This window comes from Meleagris gallopavo, chromosome 3 (genome assembly GCF_905368555.1).
Source record: "Meleagris gallopavo chromosome 3, MGAL_WU_HG_1.1, whole genome shotgun sequence".
NCBI lineage: Eukaryota > Metazoa > Chordata > Aves > Galliformes > Phasianidae > Meleagris > Meleagris gallopavo.
Genome location: NC_139406.1, coordinates 62,209,062 through 62,217,912, shown reverse-complemented (window position 1 = coordinate 62,217,912; position 8,851 = coordinate 62,209,062).

Genomic DNA, 8,851 nt, shown 5'->3' with positions numbered 1-8,851 from the left:
TATGCAAAGTATTTAATATATATATACAATTCTTTCTTTGAATTTCATCCTTAGAGTAGTGGTTTCTGGTTCAATTTCTAATGAAATCAAACATACATGTCAGAAAACCTGTGCTGAGAAGAAAACAAAGGTCTGTTTAGGGTCTCCAGATGAAGTGCCTGGAGAACAGTTCTTCATTTCTTAATGGAACTGTAAGCAAACCCATGCTACGTTTGGTTTGGTGTTTGTTTTTTTCTTTTCTTTTTTTTCCTCTATTATTTTGTTCATCTTGAAAGATATCTCAGCTTTCCATGTGAAGTTTGGAAGTTCCTTCCCCAGCTAGCCTAAGAAAAAGATGATGCTTACTCTTAAAGATTTCAAAGTCTGGGCAAGCTAAGATAGGGAGATACAAATCTGCTTGCATGAAATGCTATACTGCAGGCCAGTATACTCTTTTCTTCAGCAGAAATGGGACTATGGCATGAGTATACATGTTTTCTTATCCACATAATTTGATGGCAGGAAATATTAAAATAAACTATAAAATAAACTATAAACTCAATTTGCAGCTTGTCTTAGGAAGGAAATTGGAATATGACTGGGTAAAATACAGATTGCAGCCTAGCAGCAAAAAAAATGAAGAAATAGAATGATTACATAAGGTTCTCTGTCATTTTCTTTCAGTGACATTGAATATAATTACCTCACAATTTATCTTAGTAAATGTTGGGTTCCCAAACAAACCTATGAGTTTTTGTATCCCTTAATAAAACTGAAGAGACTTAACTAACTGCTCTTTGTGAAGCTTCTATGTCTTAATCTATGCAATCAAATTAATTAAGGATTTTAAGTTCAGAGAAAACAGCTATTACTCTGTGGAAAATTCACTCCTAGAAACAGAATTAGTATTTTGTTAATTTTTCTTTTCTTTTTTTGTAGAACAACGAGGGCTCCGTTTTTAAAGGTGCTGAACCTCTTCTAATTAGTTTGTAAGTGAGTTAATTGCTTATGGAAGCTGTTCTAAGAAGATTGTAGGAAAGTATAAACTGAGCTGCAGGGCTGAAGGTCCGAGTCCATGTCTGAGGCAGCCCTGCTGCTCCCAGTTTGGGCCTGCTCTCTTCTCCTACAAAATGCCCAAACAGAGCCAATCAGTGCTGACTCCTCCTGGGTGTGCTGCCTGCTATCTGAAGCCATCTGGCTCCTGATAAGATGCACTGCCCATTGGAAGCATGTTTTTTGTTCGTATGTTGCCATCATGTGGGGCTTTTTATTTCTTTTTCCCTCACATCTATCAGATGCCCAAGTTTCATGAAAATTTCAGCAAAAGAGCAACAGAGAGTTTTTACTAGGTATGTTTTTCTTTTTTTTTTTTTTTGATTGAACTGCTGCTTCTGGGTGCTAGTAACAGTGATTTCTATTTTCATGTTTTTCTGGTGGTGGTGGTGATGGCAGAGGGCTGTGCAGCACAGGCCAGGCCCTGCCCCACATCCTCACGACCTGCACTGGCAAGTTAATGCTCCCCCCAGCCACTTTTGCCCAAGATGGCAGAGAAAGTGATTTCTCTGTGGAAAAGGGAGGCTGGGGATTTTTTTAATGTTCTGTGAAAGAGGAAGCAAAGAGCAAGAGAGGATCTGATGGGGTTAAGGGGAGCAGCTGGGGCAAAGGGCTGTGGGCAGAAGGTGCACGCTGCTGGAAACCAGGCGGATCTCCTGCTGCAAACCTGAGCGGTGTCAGTTTATGCCTGAGCTGACCCTTCACCCCAGAGGTAATTGAGATCTCACTATTCTGGCTGAGCAGTCCAAAGCAATCAATTTGCTTTCTGAAAGTCAAATGTCTGTAATGCTTTTACTCACCATTAAAATTACACTGGGGTTGTCAGTTTATGAGAACTGGGAAAGTTTCTTTTACACAACCTTTTTCTTTTCAGTGGCTAAGAATGTGCCCAGCTTGGGACCCTCTATATTTATAACCCCCCAACACATGGACATTTTGAATGTGAGGGCAGATTTTGGTACACAAATACGTCATGCAACTGCTTGTCAAAGAGTACATATGTAACAGGCTTTTTAATAAAGCTAAAATCTTAGTCTATTTACAGGATTTTAAGCCTTCAGTTTGGAGCTGATATACTGTAAGCTGTTTGGTTTCCATTACTCTGTTTGGAGGAACATTCTCCCTAGTGTATTATTTATACTTAAAACAGGCAATGAGTAGCAGTATCAATAGGAACATCTCGCAATGCAGAGAGAGGAATGATATTGGCTGGGGGAAAAAAAAAAAAAAAAAAAAAAAGCATAGAATACAGCCAGGGAAAGGTTTCTGTGGTCTTGTTTTAACACTTCAAGAATTGTTTTGCTTTATGTAGTTGATGTCAGAGCTGTAGTTCCATCCCAGTTAATGAGGAAAGGTAAGGATAGCGCGCGGCATCCATATAAAAAGGAGCTGACGCAGTGTTTTGATGTACCTGTGTGTGAACCAGTTACACCAGAACTACGGAGTGTTCTTTTCTCTTTTTTTTTTTTCTAGGTGGTAGCTGCAGACATTATGATTTGAGATAGGGTGAGGTCTCTTTCTGCTTGTGTTTAGAATAAAACTTGCATCTACAAAACACAATGCAAAGTTTAATCTTCATGATGTTTTTTTTTTCCATAAAAAACATGCGTTATTCCAATGCAGATACTATCCTTATTGCAATCTGCACAGTATTTTGTAATGTTTTCCATATTTGGATTATTTGAGCTGTGTGAATGAGATATGTCATTATGGTAGGTCTTGAAGGAACATAGAAAGCACGGGATGCCATTGCTTCAGGTGAAGATATATTTCCATAGTTTAACTATTCAGGAAGTTCATTTATTTTTAGCAAGATACCTTTTCACTTACTCTGAAGTAGCAATTTAATCATGATTTGGTTATATATTAAAGGATATCTAGTATGTGCATTTCTGTGTTTAAGAAACAACTTGGTTTTCAGTTTCACCTCTATTTGCATTTGGTTTCCAGAATTTCTTACTCCATGCACTGAACAAGCATATTGTATGTAAAGAGGAGAACTTATCTCTTGAAATTATTCTTGACTATTAGAATTTTATCTTCTCAGAAATATGCAGAGCTTTAGCTTTTCCTCCTGTAGTTGCTATCACTTTGACTTCAGCATGTTTAATTTCGGTGAGTACAAATAATTAGAGCTGGTGATTTTATAAATCACATTTCATGCCTATAATGTGCATATAGACACATCTCTACATATAATGCAGGATATCACAAGTGATTAATAGAGTCAGGTGAAACTCCAAATGTTTAAATACTCGGCTTCAGAAAAATAAACAGCACTAATTAGAAATCGTTCTTGCATTACTTCTTCATTCCACTGTTTCGGGTTTGCTGGCTTACTTGATTTTCTTGTTTGAGTCATGTGAATTAGGAATGCTTACTCAAAGTGGGCAAGTGTACTGCTCCTTTCTCATGCTGTACTTGGTATCCTTGGTTGTCATTTACTTTTTCTACTTTTGAGTAGTAAGAAGTGCTTTGGAAGTAAGCTCAACTCTGGCTCATAGTAACAACTATGGGCTGTATCAAGGGATGTCTACATTTGTCCTTGTAAAACAGCTAAACTGCAGTTTATTTCTGAATGGTTGTATTTGTCATCTGATTTTAATAGAAATACAATACAGGATTCTCTAATCAAAATTATTCTACCACAATTTACAAGCATTCACAAATAAGGTATCAGTGAAGTGTGAGCTAAGAAACAGGCACTGGGGAATTTAACATAATTTAAAGAAAGGAATGAAATAGAAAAGGGATACAAAACATTTAATAGAGTGTATTTAGTATTCTGCTCAGTTCTTATAAGAGCTTATGAACTGAAATGCATTTTTTCATAAAAGGGTTTGCACATGAGAAAGTATGGAAAACCAATCTGTGCGTGCTCTATCAATAACTATGTTATATAACTACATACATTATATTTATGAATACTGACATAATCAAAATTATACGTATTATACACAGTTATACAGTGCTTTCTCTGGATGGTACACATTGTGCATATTACAAAACAAAGTTTTGTAATGAAAGATTTTATTAAAATATTAAGGGAGAAGTAATTTCTGAAAAAACAAAACAGCCTTTTCTATTTGCAAAAATATTTTCCTCAAAATCAGAAGCATTTTACAAACACTGAAGTGTTGGATTTATTCATTTCTTTCATTGATAGCTTTCATTTAAACAGGAGAAAGGATGATAAGTATCTACAAATGTAAGTACGAAAAACTTGTCTTTTAAAATACATAGGTAGCAAATAAGTTCAAGTGAAGGTATGTTTGCGAGGCATGTTGTTTTATGCATGACTCGCTCCTGCAAAAACTAGCTAGAACCAGGCTCAACAGCTTTACACAAACACATTTCAATTTCTATCTCCAAATATCTTAAATAGACTCCTGATTAGCAAGGTACTTAGGCATGCAAGCAGTCCCAATGAGTATCCCCAGCAAAGCTCAATATATTTGCCAAATCACTTACCTTAGGGTGTCTCCTGAATTTTTTGAATTGTTGCATTGTTTACCCTGCTCTAGTTTCTACCCAGAGTGACTCAACAACAGTTAAGCAGCTGGTCGAATAGGACACCTCTCTCTCATACCAAACCCCATACTTGGTCAGTTTCTCATTGTCCTTTTTAGCTTGAGTTTCTAGGTGCTGAGTGGGGATGGGGTTTCTAGGTTGTTCTTTTTACTTATTTGTATTTTTATTTTTTATTTCTTTTACTCACCCATTCTCTGTCTTGTTTTTAGCTTATGATTGGTCAGATAAAAACTGTTCACAATAAATTTGTAGTCCTAAGCAAAGTGGGATCCTGTTCAACAGCTGAACCTCCTAATCCTTAAAGGAGGAAAAATGCAGTTCCCAGTTTGAACCTATAGTTAGCCATGGCATGTTTAAAAATATATATATGTATATGTAAAACTCAAGCAAATGCGACAATCTCAGTCTCTTAGAAAAAAACAGTATCTTTCTCCAGCTTTGGATGTTTGTTTTTTCTACATACCATATTGTTTGGCATAAAGCTACCAGTGAGATAATACTGAGACATTTCTGTAGTGAAAGAGTGATGTCACTATACTGACTTGGCAAAATACTGACGAAGGAGAAACTAATGCAAGAGCACTTATCTTTGGAAAATCCAGGCAGACCTACACACAAACTTCCCCAGCGTAGTTTACCATGCTTTCATTTTATGTTTGGAATTTGCTGAAATGTACAGACACTACTCTTCAAAAGACAGCCAGATTTTTTAATAATATTGTTTAGTATTTTCTTTTAATATTTTATGAAGCAAAGACTGGGTGAGGTCTTCAGTTGAAATGCTATGTGTCAATATAATCTGTACTATAGTATATATATAAATACATATATATATATATATGTACTAAGATACATTTTTAAATTTGGGGACTTAGTTGTAGTACTTAGTGACGTGGTTTAGTTGGCAGTACTGGTGGTAGATGGACAGTTGGACTACATGATCTCAGAGGCCTTTTCCAACCTCAATGATTCTGTGATTCTATACCTTAATGTTAGAGTGGCAGGTCTGACCTCTGAACAAGAGTGAGCAATGCCATCTTGTTGGGGATGAGCATACTGGGATGGACAGGGACACGTGATATGTATGGCAAATGGAGTAATGTAAGGTCTCAGACAAAGCAGGATGTTCAGTGTCAAAAACTTTTTCTCCTTCATCAACTGGAGAAAGCTCACAAGCCCAGGGACCTGTAAAACAAGATATAAAAGGAGTGCTGAAAGGAACTGAGGTTGCTCAGACTAGAAAAAAAATATATATATATATATATACATATAATATACATATACATATATATATATATATATTTATAAACACAGCAGCAGTTCTGCATGTGGGTGAGAAACAGTAAGTAAAGAGACCCCCAAAAATCAGATCACCATACCTATGATAGATTCGAGGATAAAGCTTAAAGTGCAGCAAAAGAAACCACGTCTAAGCTTTAGAAAAACTAATGGTGGGGGGAGAGCAGGACAGTGCAGTACCTGGGAGGCTGTGATGTCTTCATCACAGGTCATTAAGAACAGGTTAGACCAACGTCTTAGCAGTGAGATAGGCGTTGAGCGTCCTGCTTTCAAGGAGGGGGAGGACACAGATGACCTCCTGACCTCTTTCAGCCTCATGATCTTGTTGTTTCTTTTTTTCTGGAAAGAGAGTATATATTTAACCCACCTGGCTGCATTTAAACTAAGAGGGAATGCTATTATTTTCTGTATAGGAATGAAATTCCTCCTCACTCTTTGGCAGTCTCTAATGTGAAAAATGAACAGCTCTGGCTCAGGTCAGTCTGTGTCTCCCACAGAACCTTTTTCCTTCAGTGAGCATAAGGCTGAGGCTTTGGGCAGAGGAGCATACAAAGGCTGATTGTTTTTAGACGCCCATGTCCCAGTGGGCACAGCAAACATAACCACCACCTCTTCAAATGTGCTTTAATTCTGTAATTCAGGATCTTTGTTAATTATGAGGGTCAAAATGCAAAGCGGCAAGCTTAGGATGTAACTAGTCTTCTGAAAAGGACAGCAAGAGATAGGGGAGAGCTTTATGTTACTCATCCTCTAAAAGTTAAGGACTACAGTGGCTCTTGCAACACATTTGTTGATTTAAACAGTGCAGGCAGAACTATTGATAGAGCCCATTACCTCAGCTGTCAGATTGGAGTCACCACACAGTAGTAATATTGAGTTGGTTAAGTTATGTGTAAGTGTGTACATTGTCACATGTGCTTTTCCAAACCATTCAGTGCATTTGCATCATCTTTCAAGAACCTAATCAAGCATGTATTATCTTACTGCAAGTATAAACAGTAAGCTAATCCATTTCTCTTAGTTCCTTTTCTCTATTTAATTTTCAGTTTTTATGAAAGTTTAACATTCAGTATTTGGTTTTGCAAATGCTATGATAATTACTAAAAATATATTTGAGAACTTCAAAGTGAAAAAGTTTCCTGCTTCAGTTTTGCCTTTGCTAGCTTTTGTTTCCTGGTGGACCTATTTAACTTAACAACCACGTGTAATAAAAATAAAAGCAGTATTTCTAACAAAAATATATAAATAAGAAGAGAGAGATGTGAGCATGTACTGTGGTATTGTAGCAACTTCAGAAATGCAAGCTATCTCATACCGATCAAGAGCTGTCTGTTTGAATACCTAGGAAGGCTGGAGCAATAGCTCTGAGACTCATTTTGGTGAGATGTTAATTCTGATGACCAGTGATAATTTAAAAGTCAACTCTGTTAACTTTTTTTCTTGTTTCAAGACAGGAGAAAACTTTAGAAGTATTTGCTATATGGTAAGCAATGTGTCTTCTCATCCGACACCTAGAGGAATCGTGGTAGGAGCAGCTGCTCCTAAAACCCAAAAGTGGGAAGACTGCAAGGAGACCATCAGAGCCCTGGAGCACACAGAAGTCAGTGGGCCCCAAGAGCACCCTAGGGAAGGAAAGGATAAATGTCCAACACCTGCCAGGGAAATCTTCAACCTGTTGGCCTGCGCTCTCTGGCTCATTCTTTAGGAATGATTGTTCCCCATCCTTAATGCCTTCATTCGGTGAGTCAGATGAGGCTGATGCTAACCAGCTTTCAGGGGGCAAGCCTTAAGGCTGAAACATAGGTAGTCTCAGGAAATAGAAAACTCCTGCCCTGCCATCTAATCTGAAAAACTCAGGGACAATAAGTTTTTCTTATAGTGTTTACTAGATTGAAATAATGCCATGCAAAAAAAAAACCAAAAACCAAAAAACAAAACCAGCCTCCCCCCACCCCCCAAAAAAAAACCCATGAAAAACAAAAATCAACCAAACAAAAAACATGGGTTATTCTGTGGTTTAGGATTGGAAATCAAATGTGGAGCTGAGTTGTGCCAGGCTCCTCATATTTAATTCTTTACACTTTACTTTGATTAAGCATTTGTAAGATCAAGCTTGTGCTGCCTCTAAACCAAAATGTTACCTGTGGCCTCAAGTTTGGAAAGCCATTTAACTGGTTCTGTGACTAAATCACTGTCATCTCTCCATCTTCATTTCATCTCTTTCATAACAGCATTAAGAACTGCAATACAGAGAGGCAGATCTTAAGTCTGCTGTATGAAATATGTTACTTGTACAGACATGCTGAGTTTTTGCCAGTTAAAAACATGCTTCACCTCCTCTCTGTTGGTTTTTTTTTTTAATGTCTTTTGTACTCTAATTACATATATATTTACATACGTACATATCTCCAGGTTTATATGGTAAATGGCCAATGGAGAACATGGATTGATCATCCTCAATGTGTAATCTTCATGGAGAATTTAGAAAGTGCATTCACCCCTTGGAAAGTTGCACAATCATTATGGTTTCGGAGGAAAACATTCTGATGTGTTCGGTCAGTGCTGAGAAGTAATTGTTAAATATTAGAGTATTTTTTCTGAGGACATCCAAGGGAGCAAAAAAAGGGTGTGTCTACAGGGGTTGTTCAAGTGTACATGTCAACTTGCTAATGATTGGGTGTCTTTTAAGACGTGTCAGTTCTTCCTTTGCTCAGCAAAGCATTTTATTGTCAAGTTATTGGGAAGGTTGGAAATTTTATATATTCAAGCACAGGAAACCAAGGGAGGAAGACAGTGATACACAGTTCCAAACAGAAGCTCAATTATGCTCCTTAGTGTGGATGCTCGATGACTTTAACTTTCTAGATGAAAGTCTGATTATACGGATGAGCTGGGATTTTCGTACTTGGTAGAAAGAAAGACAATGTCTTTTGGAACAGGCCATAGGAATATGCAGAATATGTCAGGGCATAAGTATTGCTGAGCACAT